This window comes from Megascapheus bottae, chromosome 7 (genome assembly GCF_031878675.1).
Source record: "Megascapheus bottae isolate mThoBot1 chromosome 7, mThoBot2.hap1, whole genome shotgun sequence".
Lineage (NCBI taxonomy): Eukaryota > Metazoa > Chordata > Mammalia > Rodentia > Geomyidae > Megascapheus > Megascapheus bottae.
Window position 1 is genome coordinate 23,176,146 of NC_143515.1, and position 14,036 is coordinate 23,190,181.

At 41.8% G+C, this 14,036-nt stretch overlaps 1 pseudogene; it reads right to left on the minus strand.

Moving 5' to 3' along the window:
- Nucleotides 1–297: 297 nt before the first annotated feature.
- On the minus strand, nt 298–1,005 carry LOC150060444 (translation machinery-associated protein 16-like; annotated as a pseudogene).
- Between the last annotated feature and the right edge of the window lie 13,031 nt (nt 1,006–14,036).

A 14,036-nucleotide genomic window follows, 5' to 3' on the forward strand; every position in this document is an offset into this window, starting at 1 on the left:
AGCTCAGGGCCTGAGCACTGTTCTTGGGCTTTTCTAAAGGCTAGAGCTCTACCGCTTGAGCTGCAGCATCACTTCCAGCCTTTTTCTATGTATGTGGTACCAAGGAATTGAACCTGGGTCTTGTGCATGCTAGGCAGGCACTCTACCACTAGGCCAAACTCCCGGCCCCTGCAACCTATGATTTTTAAATAAAAATGCTAACACCAATTTTGACATTGCAAATGGGACTCCGTGAAAGAATAAATTCCACATTCTTGCATCAAGGTTATTTATTTACAAAAATTAATGGATACAAATTTAAAGGTCCTCAAACTATTTATTTTCAACTCAATGAAAGACAAAAAGGCACCGGAGTCATTTCTTCATCGGAGTCACTCGAGTCACCTGCAAGTTCCAATTCCCCTAAGTCTATGTCCACAGGTAAATTAGTTTTCTTCTTTCGTTTCTTTGGAACTGCATCATCAGCACATACTTTTGTCATTTTAATGTTTGGCGTTTTCTTCAAATCAAAAATCCCATTCCCTAAAAGTTTTAAGATTACTTATATTTAAAATATCTGGTATCTCGAAGCCATAACCTTCGTACTGCTGCCGCTCCAGCTCCATGGTCTGCTTGGTGACAGTCTCACACGAGGAGTGCCTCCTGCCCTGCCGGTCTTTGATGCTGTTATGTAACTGGATCTGCTCCAGCTCACCGCTGAATCGACCTAGATACCTTTCAATTAATTGACAAGCATCTTTTTTTGAATATCTTGTTTTTTGAGGGTCCAGATGATTATGAAACCACTGCAGGTTTTCACCAATAAGGTTGAGCCGCAAGGCCTTTTCATTCTTCATTCTTAGAAGGAAAGTGTACATACATTAGAAAACTTCCAAATCAAGTTCTAGAAATTTTTCCTTTCTTGTTTGTGGGCCTCCCTCATAATCTGAGCTGCTTTCCTACTGTAGGGATGGATGACCTTTTTTTCCCCCATCCTGTACTTTTTCCCTTTAGTGTTTTAGGCATTGTGACTTCTTAGCGCAGCACTCCGCACCCCAAGGCCCGCAAGGTCACGGCCGCAGCTGCAATCCAGGATGCATTTTTTTAATTAGCCCCCAAATTATCTTTCTGTGGCTTTCCTCATATACATTGCAATTATTTTATCTTAGATATCAAAGCTGACTCTTTAGTTTAAATCTAAGTGTTCTTACAATTTTTTAAAAGTAATAAAATTGCCCCCCAAAGCCCTTTGGTTTTCAGTGAAAAATTAAATAAATAAATAGATAGGTAAATGAATTAAAGAAAGGAAGAACATTGCCCTCAATGAGTTTTCCTGTTGTGAAAATAAACAACAGTGAAAATTCAAGGATAGAAAGTATAGAGACGAAGACAGCAATCATTTGAAATCTTAGCTTTTTCTTAACTTTGTGTGTGTGTGTGTGTGTGTGTGTGTGTGTGTGTGTGTGTGTGTACTTAGGGCTTGAACTCGGGGCCTGGATACTATAACTTAGCTTTTTCCCTGAAGCCTGATGCTCTACTACTTGAGCTAGCTTTACTTCCAGATTTTTGCTAGCTAATTGGAGATAAAAGACTCACAGACTTTCCTTTCCCAGGCTGGCTTTGAATTGAAATCTTCAGACCTCAGTCCCTCGAATAGCCAGGATTATAGACATGAACCACCAATGTCTAACTTTCCCTTAACATCTTGGTAATTCCTTCTAGACTTTCCTCTGTCCACAAAGTTGAAAGAGAATATTTTATTGAACAGATCCAACGTGGATTGCTATTATTTGCCCTGCCCCCACATACAATAATACATCCAGGATACCTTTTCATAACCACATAGAGCTATATCATTATTTTAGTAGTTCATGGTATTCTATTCTAGTCTGCCTAAGCAAGCTTAAGTGCAATTTACATGATTTATTTTTCTTTCCTGAACAATACTTCATTCATGCTCATATTCAAACAACTTTGAATCCTTGTCCAATTATTTATATTAGTTCCTGGATCTGGACTTGACACAGTCCAGGTAATGAACACTTATTATTATGGTATGTATCACCAGATAGCCTTCAATTTTTACTCTCATCAGCAGTATTTGACACTGCCTTTGTCCTCACATCCTGACAATATTGGAACTCTTGGTTCTTAATATTTAACAATCTGATAGTTTAAGACAGCTGCTGTTGTTTCTGCTGCCACCAATGATAATTATTGGCTGTACTGAGGTTTAAACTCAGGGCCTTGCACTTGCTAGGCAGGTGTTCCACCGCTTGAGTTAAACCTGCACTTTTTTGTGATTTAGTTAGCTTTTTATGCTTGTGACTGGTCTCAGATGGTGTTCCTCCTACTGCCACTTCTTGTCTAATCGGGATTACGAGTATGCCTCAAACTTAGTTTTGTTTTTTTTTGCTCAGACTGGCCTCAAACTGTAATCTTCTCATCTCTACTTCCCACAAAGCAATTCCTCTCATGTCTGGATTGGCAGTGGCTGCTTTTTATTGTGTTATTGGCTCATAGTTCAAGCTTGTGTTCACACATGTCTGCCTCAAAGATTATTGTACCTATTTTATGTTCTAATCTTTAGCCCGGGTGTAGGTTAAGTTTTCATGATGAGAAAAAGATGGGGGAAGTCAGGATTCTTATATTTAAATGATTCAAGTTGATTCTTATATTTGCATTATTACTTTTTTTTCCAGGGATAAAAATATTCTGGGATGGAACATAACAAATTAAAGAAAGTTTGGACAAATGGGACTGCATTAAACTGCAGAGTTTTTGAATGGCAAAGGACATAGCTAGCAAGTTAAATAGAAATCCCACAGAGTGGGAGAAGATCTTTACTAACCATACAACAGACAAGGGCCTCATATCTAAAATATACCTACAGCCCAAAAAATTGAATCTCTCAAAAACAAATCCTCAAAGAAACAACTATCCCATTAAAAGGTGTGCTAAAGACACAAAGAGAGTCTTCTCTGAAGAGGAAATAAGAATGGCTATAGACACATGAAGAAATGCCCAACATCTCTGGCCATAAAAAAATGCAAATCAAAACAGCTTTGAGATTCTACCTCACTCCAATTAGAATGGCCATTATAAAGAAATCTAATAACAACAGAAGGTGGTGGGATGTGGCCAGGAGGGATCACTACTACACTGTTGGTGAGAGTGTAAACTTGCCACTCTGGAAAGCAGTATGACGATTCCTCAAAAGGCTAAACATAGAGCTCCCCGATGACCCAGCAATTCCACTACTTGGCATTTACCCAATTGTCCAGAAACAAGAACATACTAAATCCACTAGCACAACAATGTTCATTGAAGCACTATTTACTATAGCTAAGATATGGAACGAACTCAGATGCCCCTCAGCAGATTATTGGATCAACAAGATGTGGTATTTATACACAATGGAATTCTATGCTGCCATCAAAAAGAATGACATCGCCCCATTTGTAAGGAAATGGAAGGACTTGGAAAAAGCATATTAAGTCAAGTAAGTCAGACCCAAAGGAACATTGGCTCAGTGGTTTCCCTCATTTGTAATAATTAGTACACATCTAGGACTCTGCTAGCAGAGGATTACAATAGGCCAAAACCTAGGTACATAAGGTAATATAAGATGAGATTAAATGAAAGGATCTCTAGGATATGGAAACAAAAGCTTTATCTTGTGTGATTGTTGTTCTTAATGTACTATGTGATTTCTCTTTTTTTTTGCCCTTTGGTTAATTTCATGTTGTTACTGTATCTGACTTTGTTACCTGGTATAGTGGATATATACATTTGTTTATTTGAAATAGGGAAGGGAAGGGGGAAAAACAAGATGATTGGGAGGGGTTAAGGGGAGGGAAATGGGGACGAAAACATGAGAAGAGGTATCAATGTGTGAGAAGTCATGCACCTACTACCTGACAAATGTAACTATAACCCCTCTATACATTATCCTGACAATAAAATTTTTAAAAAGTATTCTGGGATGGCACAGTAGGTACAGTACAGCCAAATCAAATGACACAAAAACCAAATAACCACAGTCAACTTGGAGCTCACTCAGCCTTTCCTCTTCCTTAGGCTGTGCTGTGTCAACATGACCTCTGACACGGTGATTACAGGCATTGTACAGGCTTGTACTTCTTCACACTGGCTACACCCCCTAATCTTATGTTTTGGGGGAGGAGGACAGGCTGGTTGAATAAGGAATCTCCATATTGTCTGAGAGCTGCTCACCATTCAAAATTAGAACATGTGTCGTGGATTCCAAGATCAAATTCCCACCTGAAGGGACGCATGGACTCTGTGGAAAGCCAGATGCTCTCCCGCCTCCCCACATATCTTTCCGCATGATAAGATTTGGTCTATGTGACTGTTCCTGAGAAGATGAATGAGATCAGAGAGTCCCAAGTCTTACCACCAGGCGAACTTCGTGCTGGCAGGTGCTGGACAAGGGGCACCATTGAAGAGGAGGCAAGCATTCCTCACAGCCACGTGACAACTGGGGCTCACCCAAGAGGCCGAGGAGCACTTTGGGCAGTGAGAAAGGGCAGTGGGTGTGACCTGAGGAGCTGCCCTCTGCAAGGGAGGAGATTTTGTCTTGGGATGGAGCTTCCCAATGCCTGTAGATGATAGGTTCAGAATACCTGCCCGTTAGAGACACCAGATCCCATGCCAAAAGAGGGAGGGGGGGTGCTTTTTCTTTTTTAGTTTTATTTTCCTGTTAGCTGAGATTTAAGGACTGAAGTTCAAAGCCAGCCTGGGAAGACAAATCTATACTCTTATCTCCAACTAACCATCCAAAAGCTAGAAGTGGAGGAGTGGTTCAAATAGCAAAATGCCAGCCATAAGTAGAAAAAAAAAATAACCCAATTCAAGTTCTAGAACTGGCAGAAGAAAAAAAAAAGTGAGGCTTGTTGCAGCTCTTTGCTTCCATCCTTCAGTAAATTTTAAGAATCCTTGAATAGAAAAAGCCTAGCAAGACCTTAAGGCCCCGAGTTCAAGCCCTGGTACCAGCACAAAAAGAAGAAAACAAAACAAAACAAAAAGGAAGAAAACAAGAACTTTTAAAATTCTGTTTGTAAGAGATCTGTGGAGACTATGGTTCTGGAACATGCAATGCTGGACACTTTTTTAAATTATTGAGCATTTAAGAGTAAGAGCAAGTGTGACTAGCTTTAACAGCTCTCCCTTGAGGCCTAGCCTGGTTGCTAACCCAAGACCACTCCTCCTTCTGTTAGCAGAAGAATTTTGTTGGCTCCACCATGGTCACTGTGAATAGACAGTCACACATGCCAGGGATTTCTAGGCATATGGTCTGCATCACCTGTCTCCATCCACCTTGAAAACAAAGTGCTAGCCACAATGATTTCATCAAGGTAGGGGAGACCGAGTAACTTCTCAAGGGCCATATAGCTAGGACCTGACAGACAAGGGTCCTCTTTGTAACTTACATGCTCATTGTCTTTGGGAACCTGTCTGTCCAGGTGTTTCCTGCCCAGCCTTTCACCAGTCTCCTGTTTCCTTCTTTCCTTCCTTCCTTCCTGGGCTTAAGTGTTCTGATCTACCCACTTCCTTTCTGCCTTTGAATAGATTGCTTTGTTTCTTGCCTTTGGTCTTTAGACATACTGTCCCCTCTTCTGGACTGCCATCCTCTGCCTCTTTTTTACTTGAATGATGTCTGCTTATTATGTGACTCTTAGCTTCCTGCCTCCCCTCTGAGAACTCTCCAAGTCTAAGTGCACCTGCGCTGGGTGTGTCTATAGTGTGGCTTGCCTTCGCACTCTTCATTTATCCATCTGTTGGCTTGTGGGCTGGGTTAAGGCTGCTGCTCTAGATCCTGAGTAATGCTTCACTTGCAGTAGGAGGAGGAGGAATGAAGGACAGTCTGTACTGCCTTCTTCCCTACTCTTTGTCCACTTGTCTCTGCACAGTACTGTGTGCAGTTACCCCATGGTCGTGGCTTTTGATTTGTATTTATTTATTTATTGTTCTGGTACTGGGGCTTGAACACAGGGCCTCATGCCATTACTTGGCTAGCTTTGCTAACATGTATAAGGCTGGTGTTCTACCTGAGCCATGCCTCCAGTCTGTCGTCTTCTTGGGTAATTGGAAAAGGAGTGTCTCAGCTCAGGATGGCTTCAAACTATGATTGTCAAATCTCATTCTTTGGAGTAGCTAAGATCAAAGGCATTATCTCCTGGAAACCCAAGTTCTTTTATTATTTAAAAATAAAAACATGTTGGTTGGTACATTCTTATTTTGTTCATTGTTTATTCTAGCAATGAGTTCCAATGGATGGGAGAAGATGGTCGAATGGTTAGATGATGCAGAACCAGACTGGGGATAGCCTCACTTCTGGCTGTCTGAAATGTCACCGTTGGTAGAAATCAGTAAATGATTCATTATTTAGACGAGACGGTCATTTCCTCCAGCCATTTCCCTATGACTTGATTTAGCAAGTGCTTGTTTCTGGGAGAGGATACAAGCTAGTCTCTACTTTGTTCCTGTCCAAAACAACAAATGCGTGTGTGTGCGTGCACAATAAACATGTGTATATGTGGGATACATATTTCTGTGAAGTGTATGTAGTTGGTGTGGTGTGTATACATGCTATATGCCACAGTTACTGTATGTAGTATGTGCAGATGTTATAAATGTTCAAATGTTCTGAATGCAACAAAGAGAAAGGAAAGGAAGATCTCTATAGTCAAGTTCTTTTTCTTCTTGTTGTTGTTTTCCCGGTCCTGAGGCTTAAACTCAGGTCCTGGGTGCTGTCCCTGAGCTTCTTTTGCTCAAGGCTAACACTCTGGCTTTTTTTTTTTAATTGTAGAAGTGATGTACAGAGGGGTTAAAGTTCCCTAAGTCAGGTAATGAGTGCATTTCTTTTTTGAACAGTATCACCTCTTCCCTTGTTTTCTCCCAGTTTTTACCCTCTCAACCTCCCTCCACACGTGTCGTGTAGTTCATTTCCAGCATAGCGTCTAGAGATATCACTGCTGCATTGGTTCACCCTCTGTCCCTCCATTCCTGTGCCTCCTCTTCCCCTTCCTCCAACAGCTAACCGTACATACAAGACAAAAAGTACAGAAACAAACAATGACAAAAGGGGAACAGCAACAATCAAAAATTAAAAAAAAAAGCACACCACAAGAGAAAAATAAAAGCCCACTGTTTCCATTTCTTGGAGTTCATTTCGATAACTATCATTTTATATGATCCTATGCCCATGGCTATTGAGCCTTTGCAATCTTCTCCTAGGAATATACTCCTTTGGTCTCACTGTGTGAATGTTTAGTGTTCTGTTTCATTTATCATGTCCAAGAATAATTTTTTGTCTTTTGCTATCCATTATGTTTACTTGTAAATTTATAGGTCCATACTAATTACTACAGATGAGAGAAACCATGAAGCCTATGTTTTTTGAGTCTGACTCACTTCATTTAATATAATTTTTTTCTTTTTTTCCAGTTATGGGGCTTGAACTCTGGGCCTGGGCGCTGTCCCTGAGCTCTTTAGCTCAAGGCTACCACCCTACCCCTGGAGATACAGCACCACTTCCCATTTTCTAGTGATTAATTGGAGATTAGAGTCTCATGGACTTTAGGTCTTTAGAGCCGGGGCTGGCTTTGAGCCTTCATCCTCAGATCTTAGCCTCCTGTCAGGCGCAGCCATCAGTGTGTGGCTAGCCGAGTTCTTATACATGACTATATATATGGTCGTCTAAAAGGGCCGAGTGGACAGGAAACTTGTTGGACACCAGCAGTAGCTGGTGGGACTGAGAAATATGGAGGGGGAAGGCAGCAATGATTCCACTAGATTGTGAGAGTGCCATGCCTGTGCAGCCTGAGAAGGCAGCATCTTCCAAAGACAGAAAATTTGGGCCAAAAGAAGGGAATAAGGACTCCCCAGCTTCTTTTGAAAGTAACAATAACATATCTTTTTGGACAATGTCATCCCTTCCCTTACTCTCTCCCAATTTTTTCCTCCCATCTCCACCCACAGGTTGTGTAGTTCCTTTCCAACACAGCACCTAGTGAGTATCACTACTGTATTTGGTCACTTTTTGTCCCTTATTTCTCTTACTGTCCCAAAGACAGATAAATGACCTAACAAGACAAAAAGAAAAGAAAAGGAAAATAATCATAAAAAAAATTGGAGCCAGGCATGGTAACTCACACCTGTAATCCTAGCTACTCAGGAGGCTGAGATCTGAGGATCGTGATTCAAAGCCAGCCCAGGCATTAAAGAAGGTAAGACTCGTATCTCCAATTAATCAAATAGAAAACAGGAAGTGGGGCTGTGGCTCAAGGGGTAGGGTGGTAGCCTTGAGCAAAAGAGCTCAGGGTCAGTGCCCAGGTCCAGAGTTCAAGCCCTATGACACCCCCCCCCCAAAAAAAGAAGAAAAGAAAGAAGAAAGAAAGAATGGATGGATGAAAGAGAAAAATGGTTTTGGTTTTGCTTTTGAAATTGTTTTGTGCTGAAAGAGCTTGCCTAATTGAGGATGTAGAAAAACCCACATCAAACAAAGCAAAACCTTCAGCACCAGGGAGAGCTTTGACCTTCAGGGCAGAGGCGGCAGCATAGGGGTTAGAAGGACAAGCAGTGTCCCAAGGGGGCAGGGTGGATTGAGGAAAGGTGACGTATGCCTCGGCCAAGTTCAAAGCACTGCTTGAACTGGTCATTGAGGGTTGGCAGGCCCTTCAGATGGACTTCATGGTCATTGCAGCGTATTGGAAGGGTAGTTTCACCCCAAGATTCCTGATCCCCTGCTCAGAGCTATTTCTAGTTCCAGCTAATGGGAGACCTGGGGCTGCCTATTGCTTCTGTTGGAACAGTATGTCAGTACAAAAGCTTAAATGAGCCCTGCTCCTTGGCAATGCTACAACATCCACCTCTACATAAAATCTACCTACAGGTGAAACAGTGCATACACAAAATCCCAACTACTTAGTGGAAGGAGAATCACAAGTTCTAGATCTGCCTGGGCAAAGCTAGCAAGACTCTATCTCAAAAACAAAATATAAGGGCCTGGGAGTTTGGCCTAGTGGTGGAGTGCGAAGACTGGGGTAGGATTCCTCGGTACCACATAGGTAGAAAAGGCCAGAAGTAGTACTGTAGCTCAAGTGGTACAGCTCTAGCCTTAAGAAAGCCTAAGGACAGTACTCAGGCCCTGAGTTCAAGCCAGGCACAAAGTTAATTAATTAATTAATTAATTAAACACATGCATAAAAAGCCCAAAAAGCAAAATATAAGCAAAAGTGACAGGGGATATGGCTGAGGGTAGAGTGATTGGCCCTGGGTTCAACCCCTACTGCCACTGAAAAGTCCACCTACAATATTTTGGGTTGACTGATTTAAGCAGAACTTAGATCCAATTGCAAAATTATCATCATCATTATTTGATATTAGGTCTCACTATATTGTTCAAACCAGCCTGGAATGTGTACTCAAGTAGCTGGAACTACAGGCTATTTATCAAAACAGATTACAATAACAATGACAATGACAAAATGAGCAAGACTTCTTTGAACATGAATGGGCATATCTTTGTGTAACATGGACATATGTTTTCACTTGACTAAAGTGAAACGCCCAGAATATAAAGTGAGTATATATTAAATTTTATAAGGCACAGCTTGCTTTTTTTGTTTTTGTTTTTTGGGGTCAGTTTCTTGAAAGGATATACATAAGCCAGTTTAAATATGTAAACTATGCCAAAACCACATGAAGTCAACTTCTGCGGGAAGTGAGTGGATGTGGCCTTATTGAAAACAATTGTTTTTGCTGAATTAACCAATTTCTGAGTAGTTTCCATAATTTGGGGGTTCATGTTTGGCTGCATCCAAGAAAAAAGAAAAAAAAAAGGTTTCTGACATCCCTCAGAGAAGCAGACTAAGCAAAAAGGCATTATTGAGGTACACTGGTTATTTATGCCAATCTTTTTCTTGACAAACCTTTTAGAAATTTGCCTGAAGCTCAATGGATTACAATTTAGCAGGTGACTTACTGAGAAAGGTCACACTGCAAAATGCTAAACTGAATTCTGAATCTTCATGGCTGTAAATTCAGTTTCGCGGCAGCCATGATCAACAGGATTATCTCATTCGAGGGCTTACTTATCTGAATTTCACTCACTTGCAACTTTTTACCAAGTCCTAATTGTAACAAAAATCTGCTTGCTAGACGATAGCGTGGTGGCTCACGCCTGTAGTCCTAGCTACTCAGGAGGCTGAGATCTGAGGATTGAGGTTCAAAGCCAGCCTGGGAACTAAAGACTACGAGACTCTTATCTCCAATTAACCACTAGAAAACTTGAAGTGGTGTTGTGGCTCCAGGGATAGGGTACCTTGAGCTGAGAGCTCAGGGACAGTGCTGAGACCCAGCATTCCAACCCCATGATCGACCAACAGGGAAACATCAACAACAGCAAAAAACAACAAAAACTGCCTGCTAAAGTTATAGTATTTGGTCTGGGCAAGTGGCTCAAGCCTGTAATCCTAGCTATTTGGGAAATAGAGATAAAGGGATCTCAGCTCCAAGCCAGCCTGGACATTAAAGTTCTAGAGACTCCATTTCAATCAACAATTGGGCACTGTGGCATGTACTTATTATCTCAACTATGTTGCAAGCACAGTGGCTGGATGAAGTGGTAAATGACTATCATCCATAGTGACAAGGAGAAGCTGAAGTAGGAGGATCATAGCCGGGGTTGGCCAGGCTTAAGACCCTATCCTGAAAATAACTAGTGCAAAGAGGTGTGGCTCAAGCACTTGGACTCGCAAGGGTGAGATCCCGAGTTCAATCCCTAGTGCATATATATACATACATATACATATACATACATACATGTGTGTATATGCATACACACACATGGAATGGAAGAGGAAAAGGTGTCTGATTCTAGCTGGACCTTTGGGAACTGGTGTAACAGGTGAGCAGTGATTGTTGACTCTGTTTTTCTTGGCAAGACATCAGAAGAAAGCCTTTGGGGAGATGGATGGGCATAGCAACTAGGACTACTGTAGCCTGACAAGCCATTGTGAGAGGCTGGACTAGCTTAGTCTGTCACCTGGAAAATGGGGTCATCTAAACCAGGAAGCCAGTCAGGAGCAAGACTGTAGGAATGGCGGCAGCAGCAGCTCTTGGGAGGTCTCCAGGGACTGAAGGACGGACACCAGAGTTCCTGGCAGTGTTGGCTGTCCTTTCTAGTAGAACACAACTCTGTTCACCCATACTTTGGGCACTTCCTATGCCTTATGTTACTCTGATACTCTTGGCCATGACATTTTGCAGTTGTATATCAGAGTGAGGGAAGTATTCCATCTAGGCTTGATCTTAGCGTGGTCTGAGACCAACTGTCCACAGTGTGAGGAGTGATTCAAGAGTTCTTTCCATCTTAACCACTTCCAGATGTGGACAGATACAACACCTTTCTGAATATGACACCAATAACTCAGGAAATAATAAAAATTGACCAATGGGATCTTATCAAAAGAAAAAAGGGCCGGGAGCATGGCCCAGTGGTAGCATGCTTGCCTAGCATGCACGAAGCCTTGGATTTGATTCCCTGGAACCACATACACAGACAAAGCTGCAAGTGGCGCTGTAGCTCAAGTGGCAGAGTGCTAGCCTTGAGTAAAAAGGGTCCAAGGACAGTGCCCAGGCCGAGTTCAAGCCCCAGGACTGTTAAAAAAAAAAAAAAAAAGCTTTTGCACAGGAAAGGAAACAATGATCTGAATGAAGACACAACCTAGAACATGGGAGAAAATCTTTCCAAGCTATTCCTCTTATAGGATATTGAGTAATATCTAGAATAGAAAAAGAGCTCAAGGGCCAGGAGTGTAGCCTAGTGGTATAGTATTTGCCTAGCATGCACAAAGCCATGGGTTCAATTCCTCAGTACCACATACACAGAAAAAGCTGGAAGTGGCATTGTGGCTCAAGTGGCAGAGCTCTAGTTTTGAGCAAAATGTGTCCAAAGACGGTGCCCAGACTCTGAGTTCATGCCCCAGGACTGGCAGAGAGAGAGAGGGAGAGAGGGAGAGAAGGAGAGAAGGAGAGAAGGAGAGAAGGAGAGAGAGAGAGAGAGAGAGAGAGAGAGAGAGAGAGAGAGAGAGAGAGAGAGGAGAAAGAGTTCTCAAAAAGATTGATTAATATCCAGAATAGAAAATGAGTTAAAAAATTAAACTGCAATAATCCAATCAACCAATGAATGGAACAAACAAGTCTGAAAATAAATTCAAATGGCCAGTGTGTTTAATTTGTTTTTGTTTCTTTGTTTTGACAATACTAATGTTCGAATACAGGCCTAATGCTTTCTAGTCATTTGAGCCACACCTCCAACCCACATGAGGCTAATAAATACATTGAAAAAAAAAAAGTTCAACATCCTTAATCATCAAGGAAATGTAAATCGAAACAACATTGAATTGGGGCGCTGGTAGCTCATGTCTGTAATCCTTGCTACTCAGGAGGCTGAGATTTGAGTGTCATGGTTTGAAGGCACAAGGATTAAGTCATGTCTTGTAACTACCAAAAAAAAAATGAAATTGCTCGATTCTTCTGATATAAGCATCACCTGCTGAGAAATGTCTACATAAATGTAGATAAATCAACACTTGTAGTTTTCTTTTGCAGAAGCAAATTTCTTTATAAATTAAACCCAGTATCATTTAAAAAATACATCCTCTCACTCCTTCTGCCCAATCACTTGTCTAGTGTGAGGCCTTCCTGATACAACTGCAGTACTGTTTTTGTTTTTTTTGGTTTTTTTTTTGTTTTGGCCAGGCCTGGGGCTTGAATTTAGGGCCTGAGCACAGTCCTCGGGCTTTCTTAAGGCGAGTACTGCTCTACCACTTGAGCCACAGCCCCACTTCCAGCTTTTTTCTATGCATATGGTACCAAGGAATTGAACCCGGGTCTTCATCCATGGTAGGCAAGCACTCTACTAGTAGGCCAAACTCCTGTCCTGCAGTACTACTTTTTGCTGATTACTTTTGAGATAGGGTCTTGTGAACTTTGGTCTGGGCTGGCCTTGAATCATGATCTATTTTTTTTTCTTCAGCCTCCCAAGAAGCTGGCATTAGAGGCATGAACCACTGGCATCCTGCTAAACTATTAAAAGGTATTTGAATGGTAAAAACCAAGCTATAACACAATTGTAAGTCGCTGTAGAGCCCAACTCTCAAATGTCCATCTCCACACACAGTTACGTGGGAGCCTCTTCTCTTGAGGGACACCGTTCAGTAGACAGTCTCTCAGGAAGGCTGCCTCTGGACCAGTGACTTTGATGGATGCTTTTAGGTTCATTCTTACTGTAACTTCCCAACAATTCATGAATATCACTGAGACCATCTTACAGATGAGGAAAATGAAGCCTAGAAAGGTTCATGCAACCTACCCACGATTTTGCCGCTAGTGAGTCACCAACCCAGGTTCCAATCCTACTTTCCTAATTCTAAGCCCAATATTCTTGTTCTTACTTTGTACATGTGTTTGTTTGTCAGTATTCCCCATGAAAGCAAACACAGCTCTGGGAAGGAGAGGAACAAATGAAAGCCAGTCTTTTTCAGAGGCTTTTTTTTCCCCTTCAGCAAGATTTATGAATCAGCCCTTAATCCAAGTACATGCATGTGGCAGGAAGACTTACACTGGGGTTTTCAGTTCCCAGAGTGCCCACTGGCCTGCATTGGAGCTGTTTATGCACACAATATACAGGAGGAAAATGAGGGAAGAAAAGCAGGAGAGGCTTTTCGCCATCTTCTGAGAAATAGTCAAAGCCACTGAGGGGCTGGAAGCCAACAGTTCAGAGGGAGGCATCACTGGGAAGAATTAGAAGGCAATCAGGTCTCTACTATTGAAAGAAATGAAACATTAGAAAAGTTAACATAGGCTGGCTCATTGGTGAAATCCTTGAGAACTCATGTTATAAAATGCTATTCTAGAGCTGGGTAGCATCAATCCTGCCTATAATCCTAGCAACTCAGGAGGCTGAGATCTGAGGATTGAGGTTTGAGGCCAGCCCAGGCAGAAAAGTCTGTGAGAGTCTTATTTCC